This window comes from Coregonus clupeaformis, unplaced genomic scaffold (assembly GCF_020615455.1).
Source record: "Coregonus clupeaformis isolate EN_2021a unplaced genomic scaffold, ASM2061545v1 scaf0075, whole genome shotgun sequence".
Classification (NCBI taxonomy): domain Eukaryota; kingdom Metazoa; phylum Chordata; class Actinopteri; order Salmoniformes; family Salmonidae; genus Coregonus; species Coregonus clupeaformis.
The window spans coordinates 522,181-542,500 of NW_025533530.1; the positions used below are offsets into that span (position 1 = coordinate 522,181).

The 20,320-nt window shown below is 47.5% G+C and overlaps 1 protein-coding gene across 1 annotated transcript in view; it reads right to left on the reverse strand.

Annotated features, from left to right (window-relative positions):
• The window catches only part of bmpr2b (bone morphogenetic protein receptor, type II b (serine/threonine kinase)), a 121,687-nt gene that overhangs the window by 71,454 nt on the left and 29,913 nt on the right, over positions 1-20,320 (reverse strand). The window lies entirely within an intron of this gene.

Below are 20,320 nucleotides of genomic sequence, written 5' to 3' on the forward strand. Positions count from 1 at the left end.
CACATGGGGATATGAACTGTAGCTAATCAGGTATTCACATGGGGATATGAACTGTAGCTAATCAGGTATTCACATGGGGATATGAACTGTAGCTAATCAGGTATTCACATGGGGATATGAACTGTAGCTAATCAGGTATTCACATGGGGATATGAACTGTAGCTAATCAGGTATTCACATGGGGATATGAGCTGTAGCTAATCAGGTATTCACATGGGGATATGAGCTGTAGCTAATCAGGTATTCACATGGGGGGATGAACTGTAGTCAATCAGGTATTCACATGGAGGGGTGAACTGTAGTTAATCAGGTATTCACATGGGGGATGAACTGTAGTTAATCGGGTATTCACATGGGGATATGAGCTGTAGCTAATCAGGTATTCACATGGGGATATGAGCTGTAGCTAATCAGGTATTCACATGGGGATATGAGCTGTAGCTAATCAGGTATTCACATGGGGATATGAGCTGTAGCTAATCATGTATTCACATGGGGATATGAGCTGTAGCTAATCAGGTATTCACATGGGGATATGAGCTGTAGCTAATCATGTATTCACATGGAGGGATGAACTGTAGTTAATCAGATGCTGTGGCCAGGGGTTCAGATAGTGGTCTGTTTGACAGACAGACAGACAGACAGACAGACAGACAGACAGACAGGCAGGCAGACAGACAGACAGACAGACAGACAGACAGGCAGGCAGACAGACAGACAGGCAGACAGGCAGACAGGCAGACAGACAGGCAGACAGACAAGGACACTAAGGTAATATAAACAAGGGTATCCTCTGAAGTGCACCAGCATGGAGAAAGGGTATCCTCTGAAGTGCACCAGCATGGAGAAAGGGTATCCTCTGATTTGAGTCATGTGTTCAGTGTTCCATGGCCCAGAGGTAAACAAAGCAGGGTATTTGAGAATGTACTGAGAGAAGACAGACTGATGAAAGATAATATAAAGTGCCCTTATTTCCATAAACAGAGACCAGAGTGTATCCCAAATGGCACCTTATAACCGACATAGTGCACTACTTTTGACCAAACATTTCAGGAATAGGGTACCATTTGGGATGCATCCGAGGAGATTGTGTTTAAAGACAGACAATGGATATCTCTCCTCTAATAGAGGGTTTCCCAAACGCCTCCTCGTACTCCACACTTTAATCAACTCCCTTCCTTCTTCACCTCCCTCACCCCTCCTCCCCCTCCCTGTACTCCACACTTTAATCAACTCCCTTCCTTCTTCACCTATAATAATAATAATAATAATATGCCATTTAGCAGACGCTTTTATCCAAAGCGACTTACAGTCATGCGTGCATACATTTTTGTGTATGGGTGGTCCCGGGGATCGAACCCACTACCTTGGCGTTACAAGCGCCGTGCTCTACCAGCTGAGCTACAGAGGACCACCCATACAGCTACAGAGGACCACCTCCCTCACCCCTCCTCCCCCTCCCTGTACTCCACACTTTAATCAACTCCCTTCCTTCTTCACCTCCCTCACCCCTCCTCCCCCTCCCTGTACTCCACACTTTAATCAACTTCCTTCCTTCTTCACCTCCCACACCCCTCCTCCCCCTCCCTGTACTCCACACTTTAATCAACTCCCTTCCTTCTTCACCTCCCTCACCCCTCCTCCCCCTCCCTGTACTCCACACTTTAATCAACTCCCTTCCCCTCCCTCACCCCTCCTCCCCCTCCCTGTACTCCACACTTGAATCAACTCCCTTCCTCTTTCCCCTCCCTCACCCCTCCTCCCCCTCCCTGAGCCCCCTACACCTCCCTGGCCCTGAGCCCCCTGCACCCCACTGCACCCCCTGGCCCTGAGCCCCCTAAACCTCCCTGGGCCCCTAAACCTCCTGGGCCCCCTACACCTCCCTGGGCCCCCTACACTTCCCTGGGCCCCCTACACCTCCCTGGGCCCCCTACACCTCCCTGGCCCTGAGCCCCCTGCACCCCCCTGGCCCTGAGCCCCCTAAACCTCCCTGAGCCCCCTAAACCTCCCCTGGGCCCCCTAAACCTCCCTGGGCCCCCTGCACCCCCCTGCACCCCCCTGGCCCTGAGCCCCCTAAACCTCCCTGGGCCCCCTAAACCTCCCTGGGCCCCCTACACTTCCCTGGGCCCCTACACCTCCCTGGCCCTGAGCCCCCTGCACCCCCCTGCACCCCCCTGGCCCTGAGCCCCCTAAACCTCCCTGGGCCCCCTAAACCTCCCTGGGCCCCCTACACCTCCCTGGGCCCCCTACACCTCCCTGGGCCCCCTACACCTCCCTGGGCCCCCTACACCTCCCTGGGCCCCCTACACCTCCCTGGGCCCCCTACACCTCCCTGGCCCTGAGCCCCCTGCACCTCCCTGGGCCCCCTACACCTCCCTGGCCCTGAGCCCCCTGCACCTCCCTGGCCTGTGAAGTGTTGGGGCAGGGCAAATCTTTTCCCCTGCTTGGCCTGTCTGGCCTCATTAAGTGTCACTGTTTGTTGTCTGTGTCTGCAGCAGGAGGCAGAGAGGGGACTGCAGCAGGAGGCAGAGAGGGGGCTCTGCAGCAGGAGGCAGAGAGGGGACTGCAGCAGGAGGCAGAGAGGGGACTGCAGCAGGAGGCAGAGAGGGGACTGCAGCAGGAAGCAGAGAGGGGACTGCAGCAGGAGGCAAAGAGGGGACTGCAGCAGGAGGCAGAGAGGGGGCTCTGCAGCAGGAGGCAGAGAGGGGACTGCAGCAGGAGGCAGAGAGGGGACTGCAGCAGGAGGCAGAGAGGGGACTGCAGCAGGAAGCAGAGAGGGGACTGCAGCAGGAGGCAAAGAGGGGACTGCAGCAGGAGGCAGAGAGGGGACTGCAGCAGGAAGCAGAGAGGGGGCTCTGCAGCAGGAGGCAGAGAGGGGACTGCAGCAGGAGGCAGAGAGGGGACTGCAGCAGGAGGCAGAGAGGGGACTGCAGCAGGAGGCAGAGAGGGGGCTCTGCAGGAGGAGAATGGAAGCTGTAGGGGGAGTGGTCTCTATGTTTCTATGAGGGAGGTCTTTGTCTGCAGCTGTATAGGAGAGAGAGGCTCTCATGATCTATCACTACTACCATGATCTATCACTACTACCATGATCTATCTATCACTACTACCATGATCTATCACTACTACCATGATCTATCTATCACTACTACCATGATCTATCACTACTACCATGATCTATCACTACTACCATGATCTATCACTACTACCATGATCTGTCACTACTACCATGATCTATCACTACTACCATCATCTATCACTACTGCCATGATCTGTCACTACTACCATGATATATCACTACTACCATGATCTATCACTACTACCATGATCTATCACTACTGCCATGATCTGTCACTACTACCATGATCTGTCACTACTACCATGATCTATCACTACTACCATGATCTATCACTACTACCATGATCTGTCACTACTACCATGATCTGTCACTACTACCATGATCTATCACTACTACCATGATCTATCACTACTACCATGATCTGTCACTACTACCATGATAGATCTATCACTACTACCATGATCTATCACTACTACCATGATCTATCACTACTACCATTATCTATCACTACTACCATGATCTATCACTACTACAATGATCTGTCACTACTACCATGATCTATCACTACTACCATGATCTATCACTACTACCATGATCTGTCACTACTACCATGATCTATCTATCACTACTACCATGATCTATCACTACTACCATGATATATCTATCACTACTACCATGATCTGTCACTACTACCATGATCTATCACTACTACCATGATCTATCTATCACTACTACCATGATCTGTCACTACTACCATGATCTATCTATCACTACTACCATGATCTATCACTACTACCATGATCTGTCACTACCATGATCTATCACTACTACCATTATCTATCACTACTACCATGATCTATCACTACTACCATGATCTGTCACTACTACCATGATCTATCACTACTACCATGATCTATCACTACTACCATGATCTGTCACTACTACCATGATCTATCACTACTACCATGATCTATCACTACTACCATGATCCATCTATCACTACTACCATGATCTATCACTACTACCATGATCTATCACTACTACCATGATCTATCTATCACTACTACCATGATCTGTCACTACTACCATGATCTATCTATCACTACTACCATGATCTGTCACTACTACCATGATCTGTCACTACTACCATGATCTGTCACTACTACCATGATCTATCTATCACTACTACCATGATCTGTCACTACTACCATGATCTGTCACTACTACCATGATCTATCACTACTACCATGATGTATCACTACTACCATGATCTATCACTACTACCATGATCTATCTATCACTACTACCATGATCTGTCACTACTACCATGATCTATCTATCACTACTACCATGATCTATCTATCACTACTACTATGATCTGTCACTACTACCATGATCTATCACTACTACCATGATCTATCTATCACTACTACCATGATCTATCACTACTACCATGATCTATCACTACTACCATGATCTATCACTACTACCATTATCTATCTATCACTACTACTATGATCTATCACTACTACTATGATCTATCACTACTACCATGATATATCTATCACTACTACCATGATCTGTCACTACTACCATGATATATCACTACTACCATGATCTATATATCACTACTACCATGATCTATATATCACTACTACCATGATCTATATATCACTACTACCATGATCTATCTATCACTACTACCATGATCTATCTATCACTACTACCATGATCTATCTATCACTACTACCATGATCTATCTATCACTACTACCATGATCTATCTATCACTACTACCATGATCTGTCACTACTACCATGATCTATCACTACTACCATGATCTATCTATCACTACTACCATGATCTGTCACTACTACCATGATCTATCACTACTACCATGATCTATCTATCACTACTACCATGATCTATCACTACTACCATGATCTATCTATCACTACTACCATGATCTATCACTACTACCATGATCTATCACTACTACCATGATATGTCACTACTACCATGATCTGTCACTACTACCATGATCTATCACTACTACCATGATCTATCTATCACTACTACCATGATCTATCACTACTACCATGATCTATCACTACTACCATGATCTATCACTACTACCATGATCTGTCACTACTACCATGATCTATCTATCACTACTACCATGATCTGTCACTACTACCATGATCTATCTATCACTACTACCATGATCTGTCACTACTACCATGATCTATCTATCACTACTACCATGATCTATCACTACTACCATGATCTATCTATCACTACTACCATGATCTGTCACTACTACCATGATCTATCACTACTACCATGATCTATCACTACTACCATGATCTATCTATCACTACTACCATGATCTATCTATTACTACTACCATGATCTATCACTACTACCATGATCTATCACTACTACCATGATCTATCTATCACTACTACCATGATCTATCTATAACTACTACCATGATCTGTCACTACTACCATGATCTATCACTACTACCATGATCTGTCACTACTACCATGATCTATATATCACTACTACCATGATCTGTCACTACTACCATGATCTATCTATCACTACTACCATGATCTATCACTACTACCATGATCTATCTATCACTACTACCATGATCTGTTACTACTACCATGATCTATTACTACTACCATGATCTATCACTACTACCATGATCTATCACTACTACCATGATCTGTCACTACTACCATGATCTATCTATCACTACTACCATGATCTGTCACTACTACCATGATCTATCTATCACTACTACCATGATCTATCACTACTACCATGATCTATCTATCACTACTACCATGATCTATCACTACTACCATGATCTATCTATAACTACTACCATGATCTATCACTACTACCATGATCTATCACTACTACCATGATCTATCACTACTACCATGATCTATCTATCACTACTACCATGATCTGTCACTACTACCATGATCTATCTATCACTACTACCATGATCTGTCACTACTACCATGATCTGTCACTACTACCATGATCTGTCACTACTACCATGATCTATCTATCACTACTACCATGATCTGTCACTACTACCATGATCTGTCACTACTACCATGATCTATCACTACTACCATGATGTATCACTACTACCATGATCTATCACTACTACCATGATCTATCTATCACTACTACCATGATCTGTCACTACTACCATGATCTATCTATCACTACTACCATGATCTATCTATCACTACTACTATGATCTGTCACTACTACCATGATCTATCACTACTACCATGATCTATCTATCACTACTACCATGATCTATCCTACTACCATGATCTATCACTACTACCATGATCTATCACTACTACCATTATCTATCTATCACTACTACTATGATCTATCACTACTACTATGATCTATCACTACTACCATGATATATCTATCACTACTACCATGATCTGTCACTACTACCATGATATATCACTACTACCATGATCTATATATCACTACTACCATGATCTATATATCACTACTACCATGATCTATATATCACTACTACCATGATCTATCTATCACTACTACCATGATCTATCTATCACTACTACCATGATCTATCTATCACTACTACCATGATCTATCTATCACTACTACCATGATCTGTCACTACTACCATGATCTATCACTACTACCATGATCTATCTATCACTACTACCATGATCTGTCACTACTACCATGATCTATCACTACTACCATGATCTATCTATCACTACTACCATGATCTATCACTACTACCATGATCTATCTATCACTACTACCATGATCTATCACTACTACCATGATCTATCACTACTACCATGATATGTCACTACTACCATGATCTGTCACTACTACCATGATCTATCACTACTACCATGATCTATCTATCACTACTACCATGATCTATCACTACTACCATGATCTATCACTACTACCATGATCTATCACTACTACCATGATCTGTCACTACTACCATGATCTATCTATCACTACTACCATGATCTGTCACTACTACCATGATCTATCTATCACTACTACCATGATCTGTCACTACTACCATGATCTATCTATCACTACTACCATGATCTATCACTACTACCATGATCTATCTATCACTACTACCATGATCTGTCACTACTACCATGATCTATCACTACTACCATGATCTATCACTACTACCATGATCTATCTATCACTACTACCATGATCTATCTATTACTACTACCATGATCTATCACTACTACCATGATCTATCACTACTACCATGATCTATCTATCACTACTACCATGATCTATCTATAACTACTACCATGATCTGTCACTACTACCATGATCTATCACTACTACCATGATCTGTCACTACTACCATGATCTATATATCACTACTACCATGATCTGTCACTACTACCATGATCTATCTATCACTACTACCATGATCTATCACTACTACCATGATCTATCTATCACTACTACCATGATCTGTTACTACTACCATGATCTATTACTACTACCATGATCTATCACTACTACCATGATCTATCACTACTACCATGATCTGTCACTACTACCATGATCTATCTATCACTACTACCATGATCTGTCACTACTACCATGATCTATCTATCACTACTACCATGATCTATCACTACTACCATGATCTATCTATCACTACTACCATGATCTATCACTACTACCATGATCTATCTATAACTACTACCATGATCTATCACTACTACCATGATCTATCACTACTACCATGATCTGTCACTACTACCATGATCTATCACTACTACCATGATCTATCACTACTACCATGATATATCACTACTACCATGATCTATCACTACTACCATGATCTATCTATCACTACTACCATGATCTTTCTATCACTACTACCATGATCTTTCTATCACTACTACCATGATCTATCTATCACTACTACCATGATCTGTCACTACTACCATGATCTATCACTACTACCATGATCTATCACTACTACCATGATCTGTCACTACTACCATGATCTGTCATGGGTGGAATGCACGCGAACGATACGCACACACAGAGCACAGCCTTCACTCCAGGGCTCCCTTCAGCGTACAGGATGCAGAGAACATACAGGCTGGTGCATATCCTGCTTTGTGAGAACAGCTGGACACCATAGGACTCCTGCTGGGGCTGAATGAACAGTAACACTGGCTGCTCTTAAAACACTTGCAGGCTGAATCTCCTCTCCCTCCCCTGGTCTGTCTCTCCCTTCCTCTCCCTCCCCTGGTCTGTCTCTCCTCTCCTCTCACTCCCCTGGTCAGTCTCTCCTCTCCTCTCCCTCCCCTGGTCTGTCTCTCCTCTCCCTCCCCTGGTCAGTCTCTCCTCTCCTCTCCCTCCCCTGGTCAGTCTCTCCTCTCCTCTCCCTCCCCTGGTCAGTCTCTCCTCTCCTCTCCCTCCCCTGGTCAGTCTCTCCTCTCCTCTCCCTCCCCTGGTCTGTCTCTCCTCTCCTCTCCCTCCCCTGGTCTGTCTCTCCTCTCCTCTCCCTCCCCTGGTCTGTCTCTCCTCTCCTCTCCCTCCCCTGGTCTGTCTCTCCTCTCCTCTCCCTCCCCTGGTCTGTCTCTCCTCTCCTCTCCCTCCCCCTGGTCTGTCTCTCCTCTCCTCTCCCTCCCCTGGTCTGTCTCTCCTCTCCCTCCCCTGGTCTGTCTCTCCTCTCCTCTCCTCCCCTGGTCAGTCTCTCCTCTCCTCTCCCTCCCTGGTCAGTCTCTCCTCTCCTCTCCCTCCCCTGGTCTGTCTCTCCTCTCCTCTCCCTCCCCTGGTCAGTCTCTCCTCTCCTCTCCCTCCCCTGGTCTGTCTCTCCTCTCCTCTCCCTCCCCTGGTCTGTCTCTCCTCTCCCTCCCCTGGTATGTCTCTCCTCTCCCTCCCCTGGTATGTCTCTCCTCTCCCTCCCCTGGTCAGTCTCTCCTCTCCCTCCCCTGGTCTGTCTCTCCTCTCCTCTCCCTCCCCTGGTCTGTCTCTCCTCTCCCTTCCCTGGTCAGTCTCTCCTCTCCCTCCCCTGGTCTGTCTCTCCTCTCCCTCCCCTGGTCAGTCTCTCCTCTCCCTCCCCTGGTCAGTCTCTCCTCTCCCTCCCCTGGTCTGTCTCTCCTCTCCCTCCCCTGGTCTGTTTCTCCTCTCCCTCCCCTGGTCTGTCTCTCCTCTCCTCTCCCTCCCCTGGTCTGTCTCTCCTCTCCTCTCCCTCCCCTGGTCAGTCTCTCCTCTCCTCTCCCTCCCCTGGTCTGTCTCTCCTCTCTTCTCCCTCCCCTGGTCAGTCTCTCCTCTCCCTCCCCTGGTCTCTCCTCTCCTCTCCCTCCCCTGGTCTCTCCTCTCCTCTCCCTCCCCTGGTCTGTCTCTCCTCTCCCTTCCCTGGTCTGTCTCTCCTCTCCCTCCCCTGGTCTGTCTCTCCTCTCCCTCCCCTGGTCTGTTTCTCCTCTCCCTCCCTGGTCTGTCTCTCCTCTCCTCCCCTGGTCTGTCTCTCCTCTCCTCTCCTCCCCTGGTCAGTCTCTCCTCTCCTCTCCCTCCCTGGTCTCTCCTCTCCTCTCCCTCCTGGTCTCTCCTCTCCTCTCCCTCCCCTGGTCTGTCTCTCCTCTCCCTCCCCTGGTCTGTTTCTCCTCTCCCTCCCCTGGTCTGTTTCTCCTCTCCCTCCCCTGGTCTGTCTCTCCTCTCCCTCCCCTGGTCTGTCTCTCCTCTCCTCTCCCTCCCCTGGTCAGTCTCTCCTCTCCTCTCCCTCCCCTGGTCTCTCCACTCCTCTCCCTCCCCTGGTCTGTTTCTCCCCCGCCAGGGGATGACCACTGAAGGAATGTTAATGTTAATACTTTTATCCTGCTGGAGTTATCATGTTAACAATACTGCTATCCTGCTGGAGTTATCATGTTAATAATACTGCTATCCTGCTGGAGTTATCATGTTAATAATACTGCTATCCTGCTGGAGTTATCATGTTAACAATACTGCTATCCTGCTGGAGTTATCATGTTAATAATACTGCTATCCTGCTGGAGTTATCATGTTAATAATACTGCTATCCTGCTGGAGTTATCATGTTAATAATACTGCTATCCTGATGGAGTTATCATGTTAATAATACTGCTATCCTGATGGAGTTATCATGTTAATAATACTGCTATCCTGCTGGAGTTATCATGTTAATAATACTGCTATCCTGATGGAGTTATCATGTTAATAATACTGCTATCCTGCTGGAGTTATAATATTAATAATACTGTTATTGGAGGAAGGCTGAGAGGAGTTTGGCTAGGTTATAGGAGTGTGGGATGGAGGGAGGCTGAGAGGAGTTTGGCTAGGTTATAGGAGTGTGGGATGGAGGGAGGCTGAGTAGGGCACTGAGCACTCAGGACACCACCCAGAAGTGGAGACTCTCTCCCCTCAGAATAATCTTACTGCAAAACTTTAAAAGGACTCTACAGGCTGGAGAGGAATGTTTCTGCAGGTTGACACAGGCCCTTGGTAGAGCAGAGAAAACTAGATCAGAACACAGGACTCAGATCTGAGTCTTATCATGAGTCATGCTCCAGATTTCTTCCTGCGGTCATCATGATGAGTCGAAACTGTGTCACTTGTCATCACAGTCCCTTTCTGGAAGAGACTGGCTGACTGACGGTTCCCACTAGATAACACAGCCACAAAGTCTAAATTGTCTGTATCGTAATAATGTATGAAAATAAAAATGTGCTTTTTGGCTTTAATTTCAGTTTAGGGTTAGGCATAGATTTGGGATAGTTCACCCAAATTATAAAATGACATAGACTGCATACAGGGTCAGGAAACCTATGTACAAGGTATGACAGCACCCCATGCTGGTTTAAAGGAGATCCTGGTTGCTTAGGTACTGTGAGATGTGTGTTCTGTAAACTACTGCTACCGTTTCTGATCTGGCTCAAGGACGCTTCTCTCCTCGCTCCTGTAAACTACTGCTACCGTTTCTGATCTGGCTCAAGGACGCTTCTCTCCTCGCTCCTGTAAACTACTGCTACCGTTTCTGATCTGGCTCAAGGACGCTTCTCTCCCTCGCTCCTGTAAACTACTGCTACCGTTTCTGATCTGGCTCAAGGACGCTTCTCTCCTCGCTCCTGTAAACTACTGCTACCGCTTTCTGATCTGGCTCAAGGACGCTTCTCTCCCTCGCTCCTGTAAACTACTGCTACCGTTTCTGATCTGGCTCAAGGACGCTTCTCTCCTCGCTCCTGTAAACTACTGCTACCGTTTCTGATCTGGCTCAAGGACGCTTCTCTCCTCGCTCCTGTAAACTACTGCTACCGTTTCTGATCTGGCTCAAGGACGCTTCTCTCCTCCCTCCTGTAAACTATTGCTACCGTTTCTGATCTGGCTCAAGGACGCTTCTCTCCTTACTCCTGTAAACTACTGCTACCGTTTCTGATCTGGCTCAAGGACGCTTCTCTCCTCGCTCCTGTAAACTACTGCTACCGTTTCTGATCTGGCTCAAGGATGCTTCTCTCCTCGCTCCTGTAAACTACTGCTACCGTTTCTGATCTGGCTCAAGGACGCTTCTCTCCTCGCTCCTGTAAACTACTGCTACCGTTTCTGATCTGGCTCAAGGACGCTTCTCTCCTCGCTCCTGTAAACTACTGCTACCGTTTCTGATCTGGCTCAAGGACGCTTCTCTCCTCGCTCCTGTAAACTACTGCTACCGTTTCTGATCTGGCTCAAGGACGCTTCTCTCCTCGCTCCTGTAAACTACTGCTACCGTTTCTGATCTGGCTCAAGGACGCTTCTCTCCTCGCTCCTGTAAACTACTGCTACCGTTTCTGATCTGGCTCAAGGACGCTTCTCTCCTCGCTCCTGTAAACTACTGCTACCGTTTCTGATCTGGCTCAAGGACGCTTCTCTCCTCACTCCTGTAAACTACTGCTACCGTTTCTGATCTGGCTCAAGGACGCTTCTCTCCTCACTCCTGTAAACTACTGCTACCGTTTCTGATCTGGCTCAAGGACGCTTCTCTCCTCCCTCCTGTAAACTACTGCTTGGGGGGGCGAGGCGCAGAAACAGGAGACGTGCTAGGGAATTATTTTATAAAAGGCATAAAAAGTATTTGGTTGTAATTGTAATATTGCAATATTTTATAGGCTACCAAGGGTGGCCAACCATACTCCAGGAGAGCCTTAAAGGGGCAGTGTTGTATTTTGAGACAGGTTTGAATATGCAAAGAAGCCAATAGACAGAGTGTAGCCTACATTTCTGTCTGATTCTCTACGGTAAAACCTGTCATGAGGCTAATCAAGGACCTTACACCTTACCCGCCAACCTAGACCCACTCCATCCCGCCCCAACAGATCCACAGATGATGTAATCGCCACTGCACTGCACACTGCCCTATCCCACTTAGACCAGAGGAATACCTATGTGAGAATGCTGTTCATGGACTACAGCTCGGTTTTCAACACCATAGTGCCCCCCAAGCTCATCACTAAACTCAGGGCCCTGGGACTAGACCCCTCCCTGTGCAATTGGATCCTGGACTTCCTGACGGGCCGCCCCCAGGTGGTAAGGGTAGGCAACAACACATCCTCCACGCTGATCCTCAACACGGGGGCCCCCCAGGGGTGTGTGCTCAGCCCCCTCCTGTACTCCCTGCTCACCAATGACTGCGTGGCTACGCACAACTCCAACTCTATCATCACGTTTGCTGATGACACAACAGTGGTAAGCCTGTTCACTTAAAACGACGAGACAGCCTACATGGAGGAGGTTAATGCCGGGGAAACAACCTCTCCCTCACCGTCAACAAAACGAAGGAGCTGATTGGCTACAGGAGACAGCAGAGCGAGCACACCCCCATCCATAACAAAAGGTGCCGCAGTGGAGAGGGTCAAAAGCTTCAAGTTCCTTGGCGTGCAAATCACCAAGGACCTGAAACAGCGCCTCTTCAAACTCAGGAGAGCATTCTGTCGGGCTGCGTCACCGCCTGGTATGGCAACTGCATTGCCCACAACCGCATGGCTCTCCAGAGGGTGGTGCGCTCAGCCCAACGTATCACCGGGGGCCCAGTGCCTGACCTCCAGGACATCTACAGCACCGGTGTCACAGGAAGGCCAAGAAGATTATCATATATCCTGATGCCTAGGCACCGCCCCTATACATATCTACCTCTATCACTCCAGTATCCCTGCACATTGTAAATATGGTATTGGAACTGACCCTGTATATAGCTACTGACCCTGTATACAGTGGGGGAAAAAAGTATTTAGTCAGCCACCAATTGTGCAAGTTCTCCCACTTAAAAAGATGAGAGAGGCCTGTCATTTTCATCATAGGTACACGTCAACTATGACAGACAAATTGAGAAGAAAAAAATCCAGAAAATCACATTGTAGGATTTTTAATGAATTTATTTGCAAATTATGGTGGAAAATAAGTATTTGGTCACCTACAAAAAAGCAAGATTTCTGGCTCTCACAGACCTGTAACTTCTTCTTTAAGAGGCTCCTCTGTCCTCCACTCGTTACCTGTATTAATGGCACCTGTTTGAACTTGTTATCAGTATAAAAGACACCTGTCCACAACCTCAAACAGTCACACTCCAAACTCCACTATGGCCAAGACCAAAGAGCTGTCAAAGGACACCAGAAACAAAATTGTAGACCTGCACCAGGCTGGGAAGACTGAATCTGCAATAGGTAAGCAGCTTGGTTTGAAGAAATCAACTGTGGGAGCAATTATTAGGAAATGGAAGACCCCCGTGGGGTCAAAATGATCACAAGAACGGTGAGCAAAAATCCCCAGAACCACACGGGGGGAACTAGTGAATGACCTGCAGAGAGCTGGGACCAAAGTAACAAAGCTTACCATCAGTAACACACTACGCCGCCAGGGACTCAAATCCTGCAGTGCCAGACGTGTCCGCCTGCTTAAGCCAGTACATGTCCAGGCCCGTCTGAAGTTTGCTAGAGTGCATTTGGATGATCCAGAAGACGATTGTGAGAATGTCATATGGTCAGATAAAACCTATTGCAGATTCAGTCTTCCCAACTTTTTGGTAAAAACTCAACTCGTCGTGTTTGGAGGACAAAGAATGCTGAGTTGCGTCCAAAGAACACCATACCTACTGTGAAGCATGGGGGTGGAAACATCATGCTTTGGGGCTGTTTTTCTGCAAAGGGACCAGGACGACTGATCCGTGTAAAGGAAAGAATGAATGGGGCCATGTATCGTGAGATTTTGAGTGAAAACCTCCTTTCATCAGCAAGGGCATTGAAGATGAAACGTGGCTGGGTCTTTCAGCATGACAATGATCCCAAACACACCGCCCGGGCAACGAAGGAGTGGTCCTGGAGTGGCCTAGCCAGTCTCCAGATCTCAACCCCATAGAAAATCTTTGGAGGGAGTTGAAAGTCCGTGTTGCCCAGCGACAGACCAAAACATCACTGCTCTAGAGGAGATCTGCATGGAGGAATGGGCCAAAATACCAGCAACAGTGTGTGAAAACCTTGTGAAGACTTACAGAAAACGTTTGACCTGTGTCATTGCCAACAAAGGGTATATAACAAAGTATTGAGAAACTTTTGTTATTGACCAAATACTTATTTTCCACCATAATTTGCAAATAAATTCATTAAAAATTCTACAATGTGATTTTCTGGATTTTTTTTTCTCATTTTGTCTGTCATAGTTGACGTGTACCTATGATGAAAATTACAGGCCTCTCTCATCTTTTTAAGTGGGAGAACTTGCACAATTGGTGGCTGACTAAATATTTTCTTTCCCCACTGTATATCTACTGACCCTGTATATAGCTACTGACCCTGTATATATCTACTGACCCTGGAACTGACCCTGTATATATGAAAAATGTATGCACTCACTAACTGTAAGTCGCTCTGGATAAGAGCGTCTGCTAAATGACTAAAATGTAAATGTATACAGCTAGATGCACATATCTGGGGAAGGGCACCAAAAACTTTATCTGCAGCATTGAAGGTCCCCAAGAACACAGTGGCCGCCATCATACTTAAATGGAAGACGTTTGGAACCACCAAGACTCTTCCTAGAGCTGGCCGCCCGGCCAAACTGAGTAATCGGGGGAGAAGGGCCTTGATCAGGGAGGTGACCAAGAACCCGATGGTCGCTCTGACAGAGCTCCAGAGTTCCTCTGTGGAGATGGGAGAACCTTCCAGAAGGACAACAATCTCTGCAGCACTCCACCAATCAGGCCTTTATGGTAGAGTGGTCAGACGGAAGCCACTCCTCAGTAAAAGGCACATGACAGCCCGCTTGGAGTTTGCCAAAATGCACCTAAAGGACTCTCAGACCATGAGAAACAAGATTTAACTCTTTGGCCTGAATGCCAAGTGTCACGTCTGGAGGAAACCTGGCACCATCCCTACGGTGAAGCATGGTGGTGGCAGCATCATGCTGTGGGGATGTTTTTCAGCGGCAGGGACTGGGAGACTAGTCAGGATCGAGGGAAAGATTAACGGAGCAAAGTACAGAGAGATCCTTGATGAAAACCTGCTCCAGAGCGCTCAGGACCTCAGACTGGGGTGAAGGTTCACCTTCCAACAGAGAGAGGGGAGAAACACAAATAGGGAAATAACATAAGTATGGTAGTGAGCCTGTAATGTGCAGAGCTGGTCTCTGGTCTGGTCCAGCCACAGACCCCTGGAACACTGTTCATGATGTAGCTCAGTTGATAGAGCATGGCGTTTGCAACGCCAGGGTTGTGGGTTCGATTCCCACGGGGGGCCAGTATAAAATAATATGTATTCACTAACTGTAAGTCGCTCTGGATAAGAGCGTCTGCTAAATGACTAAAATGTAAATGTAAAAATGTCCAAAAGAGTGGCTCTCTAACAACAGAGACCTTCCAGTGGTAAACCGATACTCTGCTCTCTCACTGCTACAGAGAGGCTGATGCAAACCTACACGTCCACAAAGGATCTCACACAGGGCCTATAAAAGATACTTCAGATACTCAGCGTTAGCATGTATCAGCATGCTCTTCTCAATCTAGTTCAAGTATAGGCCTAAGAGCTTTATGTAACAAACTTAATTTACAGCCTGTGCGTAGTAGTGAGAGAGTCTTATTGCCATTCCCGCGGTGTAATTTGGCCTGTCAGGCTGGTCTTCCAGGAACCCCAGAGACAGCAGTAGTAGAGAGTAGTAGTATTTGGCCTGTGTTGGCGGCTGTCAGGCTGGTCTTCCAGGAACCCCAGAGACAGCAGTAGTAGAGAGTAGTAGTATTTGGCCTGTGTTGGCGGCTGTCAGGCTGGTCTTCCAGGAACCCCAGAGAGAGCAGTAGTAGAGAGTAGTAGTATTTGGCCTGTGTTGGCGGCTGTCAGGCTGGTCTTCCAGGAACCCCAGAGACAGCAGTAGTAGATGTTGGCAGCTGTCAGGCTGGTCTTCCAGGAACCCCAGAGACAGCAGTAGTAGAGAGTAGTAGTATTTGGCCTGTGTTGGCGGCTGTCAGGCTGGTCTTCCAGGAACCCCAGAGACAGCAGTAGTAGAGAGTAGTAGTATTTGGCCTGTGTTGGCTGCTGTCAGGCTGGTCTTCCAGGAACCCCAGAGACAGCAGTAGTAGAGAGTAGTAGTATTTGGCCTGTGTTGGCGGCTGTCAGGCTGGTCTTCCAGGAACCCCAGAGACAGCAGTAGTAGAGAGTAGTAGTATTTGGCCTGTGTTGGCTGCTGTCAGGCTGGTCTTCCAGGAACCCCAGAGACAGCAGTAGTAGATGTTGGCAGCTGTCAGGCTGGTCTTCCAGGAACCCCAGAGAGAGCAGTAGTAGAGAGTAGTAGTATTTGGCCTGTGTTGGCTGCTGTCAGGCTGGTCTTCCAGGAACCCCAGAGACAGCAGTAGTAGGAGTAGTAGTATTTGGCCTGTGTTGGCGGCTGTCAGGCTGGTCTTCCAGGAACCCCAGAGAGAGCAGTAGTAGAGAGTAGTAGTATTTGGCCTGTGTTGGCGGCTGTCAGGCTGGTCTTCCAGGAACCCCAGAGAGCAGTAGTAGAGAGTAGTAGTATTTGGCCTGTGTTGGCGGCTGTCAGGCTGGTCTTCCAGGAACCCCGAGAGAGCAGTAGTAGAGAGTAGTAGTATTTGGCCTGTGTTGGCGGCTGTCAGGCTGGTCTTCCAGGAACCCCAGAGAGAGCAGTAGTAGAGAGTAGTAGTATTTGGCCTGTGTTGGCGGCTGTCAGGCTGGTCTTCCAGGAACCCCAGAGAGAGCAGTAGAGAGTAGTAGTATTTAGCCTGTGTTGGCGGCTGTCAGGCCGGTCTTCCAGGAACCCCAGAGAGAGCAGTAGTAGAGAGTAGTAGTATTTGGCCTGTGTTGGCGGCTGTCAGGCTGGTCTTCCAGGAACCCCAGAGAGAGCAGTAGTAGAGAGTAGTAGTATTTGGCCTGTGTTGGCGGCTGTCAGGCTGGTCTTCCAGGAACCCCAGAGAGAGCAGTAGTAGAGAGTAGTAGTATTTGGCCTGTGTTGGCGGCTGTCAGGCTGGTCTTCCAGGAACCCCAGAGATAGCAGTAGTAGAGAGTAGTAGTATTTGGCCTGTGTTGGCGGCTGTCAGGCTGGTCTTCCAGGAACCCCAGAGACAGCAGTAGTAGATGTTGGCAGCTGTCAGGCCGGTCTTCCAGGAACCCCAGAGACAGCAGTAGTAGAGAGTAGTAGTATTTGGCCTGTGTTGGCGGCTGTCAGGCTGGTCTTCCAGGAACCCCAGAGAGAGCAGTAGTAGAGAGTAGTAGTATTTGGCCTGTGTTGGCGGCTGTCAGGCTGGTCTTCCAGGAACCCCAGAGACAGCAGTAGTAGAGAGTAGTAGTATTTGGCCTGTGTTGGCTGCTGTCAGGCTGGTCTTCCAGGAACCCCAGAGACAGCAGTAGTAGCTGTTGGCAGCTGTCAGGCCGGTCTTCCAGGAACCCCAGAGACAGCAGTAGTAGAGAGTAGTAGTATTTGGCCTGTGTTGGCGGCTGTCAGGCTGGTCTTCCAGGAACCCCAGAGAGAGCAGTAGTAGAGAGTAGTAGTATTTGGCCTGTGTTGGCGGCTGTCAGGCTGGTCTTCCAGGAACCCCAGAGAGAGCAGTAGTAGAGAGTAGTAGTATTTGGCCTGTGTTGGCGGCTGTCAGGCTGGTCTTCCAGGAACCCCAGAGAGAGCAGTAGTAGAGAGTAGTAGTATTTGGCCTGTGTTGGCGGCTGTCAGGCTGGTCTTCCAGGAACCCCAGAGACACATTCATACTCCTCTCTCTGAACGGTCCACCTTACTGACCTGGATCACATTTTGGATAATTTTGTATTTATATGTAAATAATATTTATAAGTCTAATATATTATACTTGGTACATTTTCAGTGAGTAATTTAGTCAAATTTAGTACAATAGGGTTTTTGTTGTGTTGAGTGTTAATAGTTTTTTGATAGTGAGTATCTTATTAAAGAAGAGGTTTTGCTCTTTAAAACTAACTTAACTTGTAATGAGCATTATGTCTCATTAGGGTGGCAGGTAGCTTAGTGGGTAAGAGCGTTGTGCCTTGTAATGAGCATTATGTCTCATTAGGGCGGCAGGTAGCTTAGTGGGTAAGAGCGTTGTGCCTTGTAATGAGCATTATGTCTCATTAGGGCGGCAGGTAGCTTAGTGGGTAAGAGCGTTGTGCCTTGTAATGAGCATTATGTCTCATTAGGGCGGCAGGTAGCTTAGTGGGTAAGAGCGTTGTGCCTTGTAATGAGCATTATGTCTCATTAGGGCGGCAGGTAGCTTAGTGGGTAAGAGCGTTGTGCCTTGTAATGAGCATTATGTCTCATTAGGGCGGCAGGTAGCTTAGTGGGTAAGAGCGTTGTGCCTTGTAATGAGCATTATGTCTCATTAGGGCGGCAGGTAGCTTAGTGGGTAAGAGCGTTGTGCCTTGTAATGAGCATTATGTCTCATTAGGGCGGCAGGTAGCTTAGTGGGTGAGAGCGTTGTGCCTTGTAATGAGCATTATGTCTCATTAGGGCGGCAGGTAGCTTAGTGGGTAAGAGCGTTGTGCCTTGTAATTAGCATTATGTCTCATTAGGGCGGCAGGTAGCTTAGTGGGTAAGAGCGTTGTGCCTTGTAATTAGCATTATGTCTGTTTGTTTGGAATGTGTGAGTAACATTCTCAGTCATCTATAGCAGCATTCTAGAATTCTATTGGGGGCTAAAGGGTTCTACTTCCAAATCAATGGGTTCTAGTTTGGCAAACATTTTAAGTGAAAAATCTGTGTCTCAGCGCAATTCTGTTAGCGTGGAATTACCCTATAGGAGGATGGGGAGGACAAGGTGAGGCAGGGCAGGGAGGGGTGGGGTAGCAGGTGACCAAAACAACATGCCAAGCTGCAGTCCAGACAGAACCAAAACAACATGTAGGCCAAGCTGTAGTCTAGACAGGACCAAAACAACATGTAGGCCAAGCTGCAGTCCAGACAGGACCAAAACAACATGTAGGCCAAGCTGCACTCCAGACAGGACCAAAACAACATGTAGGCCAAGCTGCAGTCCAGACAGAACCAAAACAACATGTAGGCCAAGCTGTAGTCCAGACAGGACCAAAACAACATGTAGGCCAAGCTGCAGTCCAGACAGGACCAAAACAACATGTAGGCCAAGCTGCAGTCCAGACAGGACCAAAACAACATGTAGGCCAAGCTGTAGTCTAGACAGGATCAAAACAACATGTAGGCCAAGCTGTAGTCTAGACAGGACCAAAACAACATGTAGGCCAAGCTGCAGTCCAGACAGGACCAAAACAACATGTAGGCCAAGCTGTAGTCCAGACAGATCCAAAACAACATGTAGGCCAAGCTGTAGTCTAGACAGGACCAAAACAACATGTAGGCCAAGCTGCAGTCCAGACAGGACCAAAACAACATGTAGGCCAAGCTGCAGTCCAGACAGGACCAAAACAACATGTAGGCCAAGCTGTAGTCTAGACAGGACCAAAACAACATGTAGGCCAAGCTGCAGTCCAGACAGGACCAAAACAACATGTAGGCCAAGCTGTAGTCCAGACAGGACCAAAACAACATGTAGGCCAAGCTGTAGTCCAGACAGGACCAAAACAACATGTAGGCCAAGCTGCAGTCCAGACAGAACCAAAACAACATGTAGGCCAAGCTGTAGTCCAGACAGGACCAAAACAACATGTAGGCCAAGCTGCAGTCCAGACAGGACCAAAACAACATGTAGGCC